Source organism: Chaetodon trifascialis, chromosome 2, assembly GCF_039877785.1.
Source record: "Chaetodon trifascialis isolate fChaTrf1 chromosome 2, fChaTrf1.hap1, whole genome shotgun sequence".
Lineage (NCBI taxonomy): Eukaryota > Metazoa > Chordata > Actinopteri > Chaetodontiformes > Chaetodontidae > Chaetodon > Chaetodon trifascialis.
In genome coordinates this window covers 31,222,958-31,238,648 of record NC_092057.1, presented here as the reverse complement: position 1 = coordinate 31,238,648, position 15,691 = coordinate 31,222,958, and the positions used below count along the sequence as shown (strand labels likewise).

At 42.9% G+C, this 15,691-nt stretch overlaps 1 pseudogene; it reads right to left on the bottom strand.

Annotated features, from left to right (window-relative positions):
• Positions 1-3,064: 3,064 nt before the first annotated feature.
• LOC139340953 (uncharacterized) lies at positions 3,065-3,863 on the bottom strand (annotated as a pseudogene).
• Positions 3,864-15,691: the final 11,828 nt, after the last annotated feature.

Sequence of the window (15,691 nt, the reverse complement as noted above, 5' to 3'; positions counted from 1 at the left end):
AAGCCTACTCTTAAATGTAGAGATAGTGTCTGCCTCCCGGACAAAGACTGGAAGATGGTTCCACAGGAGAGGAGCTTGATAGCTAAATGCTCTGACTCCTGTTCTGCTTTTTGAGACTTTAGGAACCATAAGTAGAAATGCATTCTGGGAACGCAGTGTTCGAGTGGGGCAATAAGGTACTATGAGCTCTTTAAGATAAGAAGGTGCCTGGCCATTTATGGCTTTGTAAGTAAGGAGGAGAATTTTAAACTCTATTCTAAACTTTACAGGGAGCCAGTGCAGAGCGGCGAGTATTGGAGAAATATGATCTCGCTTCCTGGTTTTTGTAAGAACACGTGCTGCAGCGTTCTGGAGCAACTGGAGAATATTCAGCAATGAATTTGGGCAGCCTGATAGTAAGGAATTGCAATAATCCAGCCTGGAAGTTACGAATGCATGGACTAGTTTTTCTGCATCATTTTGAGACAAAATATGCCTGATTTTTGCGATATTACGTAGGTGAAAAAAGGCAGTCCTTGAAATTTGTTTTATATGGGAGTGAAAGGACATGTCTTGGTCAAAGATGACTCCCAGATTCTTTACAGTGGTGCTGGAGGCCAGCGCAATGCCATCCATAGCTGCTATGTCATCAGAAAGTGACTTTCTAAGATGTTTAGGGCCTACTACTATAACTTTTGTCCGAGTTTAGCATCAGAAAATTGCAGGTCATCCAGGTCTTTATGTCATGAAGACATGCTTGTAGTCTAATTAACTGACTGGTTTCTTCCGGCTTCATTGATAAATATAGCTGGGTATCATCTGCATAGCAATGAAATTTTATTGAGTGCTTCCTGATAATCTTACCTAAAGGAAGCATATATAAGGTGAATAGAATTGGTCCAAGCACAGAACCCTGCGGAACTCCATAGCTGACTTTAGTGAGCACAGAGGAGTCATCATTAACGCGTACAAACTGAGAGCGATCTGACAAGTAGGATGTAAACCAGCTTAGCGCAGTTCCCTTAATGCCAATGAAATGTTCCAGTGTCTGCAATAGGATGCCATGGTCAATGGTGTCAAATGCAGCACTAAGATCCAATAAGACTAGTATAGAGACAAATCTTTTATCAGATGCAATTAGAAGGTCATTTGTAACTTTAACCAGTGCTGTCTCTGTGCTATGATGCACTCTAAATCCTGACTGGAAATCCTCGAATAAACTATTATTGCACAGCTGATTAGCAACTGCTTTCTCAAGAGTTTTTGAGAGAAAGGGAAGGTTGGATATTGGTCTATAGTTGGCTAAAACCCCTGGATCAAGAGTAGACTTTTTCAGTAGCGGTTTTATCACAGCTACTTTAAAGGACTGTGGTACGTAGCCTGTTGATAAAGAGAGATTGATCATGTCTAATACTGAAGAGTCAATTAGAGGTAATACTTCTTTAAACAGCTTAGTCGGGATAGGATCTAAAATACAGGTAGATGATTTTGATGATGAAATTATTGAAATTAGTTGGTGAAGGTCAACAGGAGTAAAACAGTCTAAAACTGCGACAGACTGAGTAACAGTTTCTACGGTTTCTGTGTTTGAAGACAAAACAGTACCTGTTGACGGCAGGAGCCGATGAATTCTGTCTCTAATAGTTAGAATTTTATCATTAAAGAAGCTCATGAAGTCATTACTGTTCAGAGCTAAAGGAAAACATGGTTCAACAGAATTATGGCTCTCTGTCAGCCTGGCTACAGTGCTGAAGAGAAACCTGGGATTGTTCTTATTTTCCTCTATTAGTGCAGAGTAATAGGCTGCCCTGGCACTGCGGAGGGCTTTCCTGTATATTTTAAGACTGTCTTGCCAGGCGGACCGAAATTCTTCCAAATTGGTAGATCGCCATTTCCTTTCTATTTTCCGTGAAGTTTGCTTTAATTTGCGGGTTTGAGGAGTATACCATGGAGCTAACCTCCTGTGTTTAATTTTCTTCTTTTTTAGGGGAGCAACAGAGTCAAGTGTCATACGCAACGATCCTGTAGCACTATCAATCTGGGAGGGACTAAGGTTAGCATAAGACTCCTCTGTTGTATTGAGACATGGCATTGAATTAAATGCTGATTGGATCATATCCTTAAATTTAGCTACAGCACTATCAGACAGGAGTCTGGTATAAGAATTTTTGCCTACTGGCTGGTAGTCTGGTAATATGAATTCGAAAGTTATTAAATGATGGTCTGATAAAAGAGGATTCTGTGAGGAGACTATTAAGTCTTCGATTTCAATGCCATATGTCAGAACAAGGTCGAGGGTGTGGTTAAAACAGTGAGTCGGTTCATGTACATTCTGGCGGAAGCCAACTGAGTCTAGTACTGAGATAAATGCAGTGCTAAGGCTGTCATTACCAACGTCGACATGTACATTAAAGTCACCTACAATAATTACTTTATCTGCTTCAAGGACTAAACTTGATAGAAACTCAGAGAACTCAGCTCGAAATTCGGAGTAAGGACCAGGAGAGCGGTATACTACAACAAATAAAAGTGGCTGCACTGTTTTCCATTTCTCATGAGAAAGAGTGAGAACAAGGCTTTCAAATGAGTTATAGTCGAGTTTAGGTTTAGGGTTGATCAAAAGGCTTGAGTCAAAAATAGCTGCAACTCCACCTCCTCTGCCGCTGCCTCGAGGAATGTGGGTATTAATATGGCTCGGAGGAGTAGCTTCATTCAGGCTCACATACTCTTCAGGACACAGCCAGGTTTCAGTCAGACAAAATAAATCAATATTATGGTCTGATATTAACTCATTTACTAGAACAGCTTTAGAGAACAGAGATCTGATGTTAAGGAGTCCACATTTAATTCTCCTATCTTGTTGTGCTATTGCAGAGGTTGTTCTAATTTTAATTAGATTCTTGTGTTTAACTCCTCTTCTCTGTACTTTTGGTTTACTTAGTTTACGTGGTCGGGGGGCAGACACAGTCTCTATGGAGTGTTGGGTGGTTAACTGCTCTAATGGAGGCGCAGAGAAGCGTGCAGGACTGCAGCTCTGCCTCCTGGTCTCAACTCTGAGTTGTCAGGGGTTAGGTTCATAAATAAAATCGGTCAGATTTCTAGAGATGAGAGCTGCTCCCTTCAAAGTGGGATGGATGCCGTCTCTCCTAATCAGACCAGGTCTTCCCCAGAAAGTCTGCCAATTATCAATGAAGCCCACACCGTTTGCTGGACACCACCTCGACAGCCAGCGATTGAACGATGACATGCAGCTAAACATGTCATCACTGGTCAGATTTGGCAGGGGTCCAGAGAAAACTACGGAGTCCGACATCGTTTTAGCATATGTACACACCGATTCCATATTAATTTTAGTGACCTCTGATTGGCGTAACCGGGTGTCATTACGACGTGAATAACAATCTTACGGTATTTACGCTTATCCTTAGCCAGCAGTTTCAAATTTGATTCGACGTCGCCCGCTCTGGCCCCCGGCTGACTATGGTTGCTGGTGTCGCTAACTTCACATTTCTCAAAATGGAGCTGCCAATAATCAGAGTTGGTTTCTCTGCGGGTGTGTCGCCGAGTGGGGAGAACCTGTTAGAAACATGAAGCAGTTGGTGGTGACCTGTGGGCTTCAGCTTGGGACTATGCTTCCTTCGAACAGTCACCCAGCCTCCCTGGTTTCCCGGCTGCTCGGGAGCTGTCGAGGGACGGCTAGCCGGAGCTGCACTTGGTCGGTCCGCACCGGCTATGGGGGCCTGGCTAACTATAGCTAATGGTTTTGTTTCCATGGTGCGGAGCCGAGCTTCCAATTCACTAAGCCTCGCCTCCAACTCACCAAATAAACTACATTTATTACACGTACCAGTATCACTAAAGGAGGCAGAGGAGTAGCTAAACATGTGACACACCAAGCAGGAGAGAGCTGGAGAGGGACAGAGAGAAGCCATCGCTAGCTGCTAGGCTAAGCTGGTATAGCTAGCAGAGCAGACAAGCGTAGACAAATAAAATTGACGGTCGCTAAATAAACAGACTTATGGGTGCTTGAGCAGAACTAATGTTACTCTAGAGCGCGGATAAAAGGCCGCAGTAACAAAACACAGAGCAAATTACACTCAGAGGAACAAGAGCGACAAATGCACACTGCTCGTAAGGCAGCAACCGCAAACAGGAAGTGAGACGATACGCTTACCTCAGCACCATTGAGCCGTTTCTATGTGTTTTTGGATTTTGGATGTTCCTCCGGAACCCGTGATATGAAATGTGGGGGACCCCAAGGGTCAATTTTAGGTCCCGTACTTTTTAATCTTTACATGCTTCCCCTTGGGGATGTCACCAGGAGACACGGCATCAGCTTCCATAGCTATGCTGATGATACACAGCTTTACATTGCCATGTCTCCTGATGACATGGGGCCTATTGATACCCTTTTAAACTGTATTTTAGACATTAAGTCATGGATGGCAGCAAACTTCCTATAGCTCAACCAGGATAAAACAGAGGTTTTAGTTATTGGTCCTGAAGGCAAGAGAGAGACACTTTTACCAAAACTACAAGGTTTTACACCCTCACAATCTGTTAAGAACCTGGGCGTCATTTTTGACTCCGACCTTAATTTTATTCCTCATATTAAAAATATAACAAAGATTGGTTTTTACCATCTTAAAAATATAGCCAGAGTCCGCCCGTTTCTCTCTCAGGCTAACACGGAGGTGCTGATGCATGCTTTTATCTCCTGCCATCTAGATTATTGTAATGCCCTGCTTTCTGGTCTTCCCAAAAAGACTATCTACAACTTACAATTACTCCAGAACTCAGCCGCACGTGTGCTGACGAGGACCAGAGGGCGGGAGCACACCGGTTTTAGAATCGCTGCATTGGCTCCCCGTGTGTTTCAGGATTGACTTTAAGGTACTTTTATTAGTTTTTAAGTGTCTTAACGGTCTTGGGCCATCTCATTTATCTGACCTGTTTCTATCATATCAACCCTCGCGGATCCTGAGGTCCTCTGGCACAGGCCTTTTGATTGTTTCAAGGGTTCGGACCAAAGCCCACGGAGAGGCGGCATTCAGCCACTATGGTCCGAAGCTTTGGAACAGCCTGCCGGAGTGCATCAGGACCACAGAGACTGTTGGTGTTTTTCAAAGAAGGCTCAAGAAACACCTTTTTAGTTTGGCTCTCAATTGATTTCTTAGACTTTTTTAACTCAGACATGTTTTATCCGAGCACATTGTCTTTTAGCTCTTAGGTCCTTTTATTTTATTCAATTTTAGGTTTTAGGTCCTTTATTGTCTTTTAGGTTCTAAGTCTTTTTATTCTATTGTCTTTTAGGTTTTAGCTCCAGTGCTTCCTCATGGGGGGCCTCCGCGCTGGGAGGGGTGTCTGGTCTGCCCGCCGGGGCGTCGTCCTGGGGACCCCTCGGGCTCAGAGGACTGGGGGGCTCTGCCCTGCGTGTGGAGTCCACCCCGGTTTGTCTGGGTAGGGGGTCTCTGTTGCGGCGACACTCCCTGTGGCCACGGCCCGTGATCCTTCGCAGTGCGGATGAGCTCCCCGTAGGTGGTTTTCTTTTCTTTTTTCCTCTCATGATGCCTCAGTGCCCTGCCATTTTCATTGCGGTTGGGTGTGTGTGGGTATGTGTGGGTGTGTGCATGATGTATGTCTGCGGGTGTGTTGGGAGGGGTAGTTGCTTTTATATTGCTGTGTTATGTTTTTATCTTTTGTCAAGCACCTTGTGCTGCATTTTTATGTATGAAAGGTGCTATAGAAATAAAGTTTGATTGAAAGTTTGATTGATTGTATACATCATAATCTCTCCAACTGTGGGGTGACGATCCACACTTCATGGTGTCACACAAATCAAATTTAAAGGACTGAGAGCCCTGGTCATGAGTCACATTCAGCTCAATTTTGGTTCCATATTTGTCCCTGTAACTGTCTTTTGGTTCTATTCCTTGGTGTGGAGTGTGTGTGTCTCTGTTATTCTGTGGGGACAGGTGCAGAGTCATAGGTCTTATTTTGGATTGATTGTGCTTCAAATTGTTAGCTGTCCCACCACAGGATTGGTACTACAATTGCTAATGTTAATGTGACTCATATAATGGACAGTTACTCGAGTACCACACCCGAGTCTCCAGAGTTGAGTCTTTTTAGAGGGCGTGGTTCGTTGGGGTTGGTCCAATTTGTGGTACCTCATCATTTCCAGTGTGTCCGTCATTGCTAGTATATGAGGTTCCAAAGTCAGTCCTAGCCTCAGCCAATTTTCTCTCTGTTGGGTCCTGAGTAAGAGTACAGTGTGTTTTGTGGATCCAGTAACTCAGCCTGTCTTCTGTCAACCATACCTTCACACAATGTGACGTAGTTTCTGCTACCTTGTATGGTCCCTTCCTCCTGGGAGAGGACCAATTGAGTTTGCTGATTTTCCTTAGGACCCAGACTCCCACTTCAACAGGTGAGGTATCGTGGTCCTGCTCCTTGGTGTTGGGAGACACTCATCACTGAGTTATTCAGTTGTTTCGACAGCATTTTCGATTGGTTCTTTGTGTAGAGTGGAGTGTAGTTGCATTTCTTCATTAGGCTCTGCTACACAGTCATGTCTAGTTCCCTCACTAGTGAAATGAATGTGAGGTTTGTTAAGCAGCTGCTGTACAGATGGAGCGGCCTCGAAATTCCCCTCCAGGCCAGAGGCCATCCAGCTCCCAGCTGGCTGCCAGTCCCTCCTCTTGGGGGTGTGCCCAGAATCCACTATAAACACGCCTCTTCATTCAATTGCAGGGTGTCACCAGGAGATGGCGTGTCCCTCACAGGAACACATCTCAAGGGCAAAGATTTTTACTCCACTACATTCATCTGCTTTAGTAGGCTTATTTGTAGTTAGGCAGTCACAGTTACTCAACTATTTTACATTGATTATTTAGATCAACTTAGAAAAATATTTCTCGCACAAAGTCTTAAAAAAGTCTTAAATGTGTGTTTCCATCAGCCTGTTTTAATGCATATTTTCGATTTGCAGTTTTTCTCTTACAATATACTGTATGAATGTTTTTGTGATTGTTGCGATCAAAAAAAACAAACTCATGTAAAAAAGTTGTATATAATCACTTCCTATATGACAATAACCATACTTCACATTACAGAAACAGTCGAAAAGATTCAGTTCCCATCTTTAAAAAAAACCAAACACTTTTAACTTGAGAATGAGAAGCATCAGCTCAAAATTACAGAATCATGTGGTGGAGATTTGGCGCAGTTGGTAGAGCCTCCGCCCTATGTATGAAGCTCTCTGCAGCGGCTAAGGGTTCGATTCCGTCTTCAGCCCTTCGCTGCATATTATCTTCTTCGAAAAAAAAAAAAAGTTACAAAATCATTCCTGAGTCATAAAAGTGATGTAGCTTTACAAAACAGCCTGTGACTCCAAGAATAAACAGGCTCCATCTGTTTACATAGAGTTTGCTTTTGATAATTATCAACAAAAATGATGACCTAATTTTACTTTACATGCGCTGGAACAGAGACAGAGCTGCAGGAGCAGAGCGCGTCATCTGGAGAGTCCAGGGCTCGCCTATGTTTTCCGCAACAGGCGCGCGGCTCTCGGCAAAAATAGACCAGGAAGCGGCCAGTAGACAGTCATATTAGTATTGGTTGAATTTGCGCTAATTTTTGAGATCGCAAGATTTCCTGGTCGGACTGATAATATACATTTTGATGCATGAGGGAGGTGGGAAAGTTGGCTTATCCATAAATGTAATTAAGTGTAATGGAAACATTTAGTGAAGTCTATAAAGTAGCCAGCGACACAATATTAATATCTGTGGCACAAATTGATTTTTAATTACTGGAGGTACGCGCTCCCCTCAGCCCTCCACCTATTTTACTGGCCATAGCGAGTCTGTGGGACAGTGGGGGCTGGGAGCCTGTTTGGCTGGCGACCATCCATTGAGTTAGAACAAAGGATACACTGTAATGCAAATAATGACTTTTCAGCCAACAACGCGGCCGGCTCGACACTACACATGCCTGACAGAGTGACAGACAGGAGAACATCATGACGCCCGTGGTGATGATGCGCGATGTGTCAGTGAAACTACAGGTTTACTCAGCTCTGAAATGTGCCGGGAGTTAATCGCTTCAAATGCACAAATGCAGTGAAGTTCACAAACCACCAACAGTTTATAGAATAGGATGGACAGTCTATCAGTGGCCATTAGAGCAGCTCTCTAATAATTAAAATAGATGTCACACTGTGCGTAAGAGCTTAATAAGTTAACAAGAGATTTGGCCACGACAGCTGAAACAATGAAACAATTGGATTTATACTTTATCCAAAATCGGGGTGCTATATTGCATGCCACGGATTAGATAGATACAGAAATCATCATCTGAGAAATACTCATGATACTGATTTCACTGTTTATTGGCCGTTTTCATGTGTGTGTGTTAACTGATTGGCCAATAAAAACAAGTAGATTGGCCCATCTACATCGGCCCATTGGCCCTTTATGCCCCACAGCATTGTTTTTTTTCATGGGTCTGATTGGCCCATTAGGATTATTCATGATTGAATGTCGGGCGGGGGATGAGGCTCGCTGGCTGCGGAGGGAGAGTTGATTTTGTAGTAAGAACCCGTCTGCCTGGTCTAACATGATGAAGTCATGTTGAACATTTCCGTTTCCCAAAAAAACATTTATTTGAGGTGCAGCGGCACAATATTAATATCAAACACGCGTGCACAACGCCTGACGTAAAAAATGCATTCTTGGTGCGCTTCTGAGCACTATGTTTACCCGCGACTATAACTTTTTTTAATAGTTACTGTTTATATTCATCGCGTGAACAGTCTGAAAAAAGAGACAGAGACACAGAGAGGAGGACACAGTCACACAGACAGAGTGATGAAAAAGATCACTGATAATTAACTACAGTATATTAAGCCTATGATGTTAAACATCGCAGTGCGCAGTGCGAGCCGTCTGCGGCGCTCCGCAGCCGCCTGTGAAGGCGAACGAAATCTGGAACCTTTCAGCTCAATGACATGACTTTGAAAGCAACAAGTGACTTGTTTTAACGAATTTCGTTAGATTAAAATATGTAGAACTGTAAAATATCACTTCCATGAGGCTGTTCAGTCAGACATTAACAGATCACAGGCTGAAATTGGCATTTCATCCTCCCGTCCCTCCCTCTTCAGCGCACTGTAAATGATTTCTGTCCAGTAATATACAGGACACACACATACAGAAACTGCGTATTGCTGGTCACTGCATCAAATAGCGACCCGCAAATCTAAAATGCGCTACAAACAGGAAACCCACCAACTGAAAAGCAGAGTGGCTCCGCGAATCAGGCAGAGTATTAAACATTTAACTGTTTAGCAGTTCAGAATGCTAGAAAAACGCGACGCACAACTTCTGTTATTCACGATTAATTTTCTGGGCACAAATCACTCGGCACGCGGAGATGCGCTGGGAGCCTCTCCAAAGGTGGAGAGAGATGTGGAGGAAAAGGCAGGATGGGCAGATGAGCAGATCCAAGAAGTTTGTGAACGAGCACTACAATAATGTGGATGATTAAGCATAATTATATTTAAAAAACTGCACAGGGTGCTCTACTAGACAAGCAGTTTTTCTTACAGCAGTGGAGGCTATGTGCAGATCTAATGAACGACTCAGCAAAGCTGACACGGTAATAATGACTGCTCCTCCTGGTGGACTGATCGAGCGAGTGCAGGTAGTTTCCGCAAATGGAGCTTAGGGGAGTTACGAGTTGGCCCCGCGCTGATGACGTCATCGCGGGGATCTCATTACAGTCACGAACCCGCCTACTGCAGAGCAGGGACCGGTCACGGACCCGCCAGGGCCCCAGCATGAAATTAGGGGAATTTCGAGGCCGCTCCATCTGTAGGCCTTGAATACATTAGAGTCAAGAAATGCTTTCACTCCATGTGTAGTGTGCACAATAGTCTGGTTACTCATGGTGATGTGAGATGTTTATGTACTGCTTTCCCTATAGCTGCTACATGTCTGACACCCATAGGGTGTCCTTTTTCCACATTATCTAATTTAGAGCTATAGTACATCAACACTTTCCTGTCTGTTGTACTCCTATTCTCCCCTTTTGAAAAAGAACGGCATTGACAAAATCGTTCTTTTCATCAACATCCAAATCTGACCAGTGATGACATGTTTAGCCGCATGTCATCATTCAATCGCTGGCTGTCGAGGTGGTGTCCAGCAAACGGTGTGGGCTTCATTGATAATTGGCAGACTTTCTGGGGAAGACCTGGGGCTCTATTTTCAACTCCGCCGCCGGCACGGTAGTAGTACGGCGGTGTTACACGGCAGTGGTATTTTCGAGTGGCGCAGGCCTAAATGAAGCTACTTCTCCAAGCCATATTAATACTCACATTCCTCGAGGCAGCGGCAGAGGAGGTGGAGTTGCAGCCATTTTTTACTCAAGCCTTTTAATCAACCCTAAACCTAAACTCGACTATAACTCATATGAAAGTCTTGTTCTCACTCTTTCTCATGAAAAATGGAAAACAGTGCAGCCAGTTTTATTTGTTATAGTATACTGTTCTCCTGGTCCTTACTCCGAATTTATAGCTGAGTTCTCGGAGTTTCTATCAGGTTTAGTCCTTAAAGCAGATAAAGTAATTATTGTAAGTGACTTGAATGTACATGTCGACGTTGATAATGACAGCCTTAGCACTGCGTTTATCTCAATATTAGACTCAGTTGGCTTCCATCAGAATGTACATGAACCGACTCACTGTTTTAATCACACCCTCCACCTTGTTCTAACATATGGCATTGAAATCGAAGACTTAATAGTCTCCTCACAGAATCCTCTTTAATCGGACCATCATTTAATAAATTTTGAATTCATATTACCAGACTACCAGCCAGTAGGCAAAAATTCTTATACCAGACTCCTGTCTGATAGTGCTGTAGCTAAATTTAAGGATATGATCCCATCAGTATTTAATTCAATGCTATGTCTCAATACAACACAGGATTCCTATGCTAACGTTAGTCCCTCCCAGATTGACTACCTGGTTGATCGTGCTACAGGTTCATTGCGTATGACACTTGACTCTGTTGGTCCCCTAAAAAAGAAGAAAATTAAACAGAGGAGGTTAGCTCCATGATATACTCCTCAAACCCGCAAATTAAAGCAAACTTCATGGAAAATAGAAAGGAAATGGCGTTCTACAAATTTGGAAGAATTTCGGTCCGCCTGGCTAGACAGTCTTAAAATATACAGGAAAGCCCTCCGCAGTGCCAGGGCAGCCTATTACTCTGCACTAATAGAGGAAAATAAGAACAATCCCAGGTTTCTCTTCAGCACTGTAGCCAGGCTGACAGAGAGCCATAATTCTGTTGAACCACGTATTCCTTTAGCTCTGAACAGTAATGACTTCATGAGCTTCTTTAATGATAAAATTCTAACTATTAGAGACAGAATTCATCGGCTCCTGTCGTCAACAGGTACTGTTTTGTCTTCAAACACAGAAACCGTAGAAACTGTTACTCAGTCTGTTGCAGACTGTTTTACTCCTGTCGACCTTCACCAACTAATTTCAATAATTTCATCATCAAAATCATCAACCTTTATTTTAGATCCTATCCCGACTAAGCTGTCTAAAGAAGTATTACCTCTAATTGACTCTTCAGTATTAGACATGATCAATCTGTCTTTATCAACAGGCTACGTACTACAGTCCTTTAAAGTAGCTTTGATAAAACCGCTACTTAAAAAGTCTACTCTTGATCCAGGGGTTTTAGCCAACTATAGACCAATACCCAACCTTCCCTTTCTCTCAAAAACTCTTGAGAAAGCAGTTGCTAATCAGCTGTGCAATAGTAGTTTATTTGAGGATTTCCAGTCAGGATTTAGAGCGCATCATAGCACAGAGACAGCACTGGTTAAAGTTACAAATGACCTTCTAATTGCATCTGATAAAGGATTTGTCTCTGTACTAGTCTTATTGGATCTTAGTGCTGCATTTGACACCATTGACCATGGCATCCTATTGCAGACACTGGAACACTTCATTGGCATTAAGGGAACTGCGCTAAGCTGGTTTAAATCCTACTTGTCAGATCGCTCTCAGTTTGTATGCGTTAATGACGACTCCTCTGTGCTCACTAAAGTCAGCTATGGAGTTCCGCAGGGTTCTGTGCTCGGACCAATTCTATTCACCTTATATATGCTTCCTTTAGGTAAGATTATCAGGAAGATTATCAGGAAGCACTCTTTATCTTCTAAATTTTCATTGCTATGCAGATGATACCCAGCTATATTTATCAATGAAGCCGGAAGAAACCAGCCAGTTAACTAGACTACATGCATGTCTTCATGACATAAAGACCTCGATGACCTGCAACTTTCTGATGCTAAACTCGGACAAAACTGAAGTTATAGTAGTAGGCCCTAAACATCTTAGAAAGTCACTTTCTGATGGCATAGCAGCTATGGATGGCATTGTGCTGGCCTCCAGCACCACTGTAAAAAATCTGGGCGTCATCTTTGACCAAGACCTGTCCTTTCACTCCCATGTAAAACAAATTTCAAGGACTGCCTTTTTTCACCTACGTAATATCACAAAAATCAGGCACATTTTGTCTGAAAATGATGCAGAAAAACTAGTCCATGCATTCGTAACTTCAAGACTGGATTATTGCAATTCCTTCCTATCAGGCTGCCCAAATTTGTTGCTGAGTATTCTCCAGTTGCTCCAGAACACTGCAGCAACACTGCAAAACCAGGAAGAGAGATCATATTTCTCCAATACTAGCACTGGCTCCCTGTAAAGTTTAGAATAGAATTTAAAATTCTCCTCCTTACTTACAAAGCCATAAATGGCCAGGCACCTTCTTATCTTAAAGAGCTCATAGTACCTTATTGCCCCACTCGAACACTGCGTTCCCAGAATGCAGGTCTACTTATGGTTCCTAAAGTCTCAAAAAGCACTGTCTCTACATTTAAGAGTAGGCTTAAAACTTTCCTTTTTGATAAAGCTTATAGTTAGGGCTGGCTCAGGCTTGTCCTGGACCAGCCCCTAGTTATGCTGCTATAGGATTAGACTGTCGGGGGACCTCCAAAGATACACCAAGCTCCTCTGTCCTTCTGTCCCTCTCCATCTGCACGCTTTCATGTCATGTCTTAGCTCCTTCCCCGGAGTCTCTGTGCTTGGTCGTCTTGCAGGTTACACAGTGGCTGAATCTGGATTGTGGATTGCAGCTGTGTCTCCTGCCTTGGCCCTGCCTGACATCCACTGCAACTGCTACTACTGTTATTACATCCACTGTCACTGTTACTGTGACTGCATGTCTGTCTCTCTGTCTCTCTGTCTCTCTCTGTCTGTCTGTCTGTCTGTCTGTCTGTCTGTCTGTCTGTGTCTGTCTCACTCTCCCTCTCTCACCCAACCGGTCGAGGCAGATGGCTGCCCACCCAGAGTCTGGTTCTGCCCGAGGTTTCTGCCTGTTAAAAGGAAGTTTTTCCTCACCACTGTCGCCAAGTGCTTGCTCATGGGGGAATTGTTGGTTCTCTGTAGATAAAAGAGCTTGGTCTGTACCAGCTCTATATGGAAAGTGTCCCGAGACAACTTCTGTTGTGATTTGGCGCTATACAAATAAAATTGAATTGAATTGAATTGAATTGAATTAATCCATGCAAGACCACGATCAAGCAGGAATCAGTAAAGTCAGGGTCAGTATTGTTTTTGCATTCATGATATTTTAAAGATCTAGATTTTTTAGGCATTCGTGTGTTTCAAATCAAGGAAAAAGTAAAGGTTTATGTATGGTACCGGGGAGAAAATAAAATATTGGAGGAGTTAAAAGCTTTGGTTTGGTGGTATGATAACAGATATTTAATTTTTTTGCATATCTTTTGTCAGATGGCAGACGGGAGGGAATTGACTGTGGCTCGGGTGGGGGTTGTCTTTAGGGCTGTGACAGTGAAGAGTTTTCCTTCCCAGCGGTGATGAATCAAAGGAACACCAGTTTATTGTGTAACTGCGTGGAAAAACTAATTTTTCCATGTAGTTTTACAAATGTTTTTGCAATAACCACGTTGCCAATACATTTCATACATTATCAAATCAATATACACGTTTATTTATGTATGTATGTCTGGAGATACAACCAATGATGTTGTGCTGCCTACACCTGCTGCCTTGTGTGCGTAATTGTGCGCCGGGGGGAAAAAAGTCTACTTGTCCCTTCCACACACCTCATGTAGATAAATGTTTGGCAGTGAGATTGTGCTATTTCACTCTGTCAACCAGGCTAAAATATGTTAGGGTTAGGGACAAATAGAACATTTTAATGGTACAATGATTTTTTTTTTAAATTCTGATACAGCTGGTTACAGTCAGAAGACTCATCCCCCTGCTGATTCTCCTGACATAAACTCTGAGGTGGTCTTTGGTCCAGAGACTGTTGGTATGTACCTTATTTGTTCTCCATATGCCCAAAGCATAATGTTCAGACATTTGGACTTGTATCTGTATGGTCTATGTGATACAAACTTAAGATGTAGCAGCAGCAGTTACACCTTTCACAGCCACTCCATACAGTACACTTTTGACTTTTTTGTACCATTTTAACAGAGGGGTTTCTACAAGATCTCCAGCAATCACCTAGTGATGCCACAGGAGATGAGGTGGAAGCACCAACCCCAAGAGCCTCTCTTCTGGCTTCATCAAACTGGAGCACACGAAAAAGTCTCTTTGTAGAGAGCTGGAGGGCAGGTCTGGTTAACACTGCAGTGGCACAAGAAAATGTGGAAACCCACATCTCCCAACAGTGTTGGACTAATACAGCTGTTGTCCGTTGTCGTAATTGTTGACCATGCCCCTTCTTCTGTGCTGTGTGATGCCAGCATGCACACCAGACAACCCCTCCACAAGATGCCAGCACTGCATGATTCTTCCAGCCATTGCCCCCAACAACTTCTCTACTGAATAAGGCCTTTTGCCTCTGTTGTAAGTTCTGGTTTGTGATTGTACAAAATATATTTCCTTGCTGGAATGGCTGAGCACATCATGTTGAAAATTTTAGCTTCCTCAAGAGTCACTCATGTAAGGTTCAGCCTTTAAGTAGATTCAGAAATCTATAAATGTTTTATTTCCCAGTTTTTACAAAAGAATCTTAATTCATGTTTGATTTTTTTTTTTTTTTTTTTCAGTGTGGTTTGCACCCGTGGAGAGGCCTGACAAAATCTGTGGTTGTCCAACAGAGGTATTGAGGCTCAAACCAGGAAAGGTTGTGACTGTGATCACAATGAATGGTTGGAATGTGGGGAACTTTTGTCCTCTTTTGTATCTTTTTAATAATTTTTATCCCTTCTCAACAACTCATAGATATTTGTTATAGCTTTATATATGAAATCTTAACATGACTATTGAGTAATATTTACCACATTCGAACAAAAACATAAATATAATCAAGTGGGAAATTTTGTATTACAGTGTGGTTTTTTGTTGTTTGTTTGTTTTTTCAAGGACGACAAGAACTCAGCATGCCTGAGTTGGCTTGTGAAGCATGCAAAGCCACATGGACTGCTGGAGTTGAGGACCCTCTTCAAAGTGATTACTGGCCAGCTACCATTCACTTCGCCACCACCATTTATGCAACAGATGTTTTATTCTCATTTGAAGAAATGAAAATGGCTGCACCTGGTCTGTCCTGTCAGACATTTTTAAGAATGTTAGATCAGCGAACTGTCC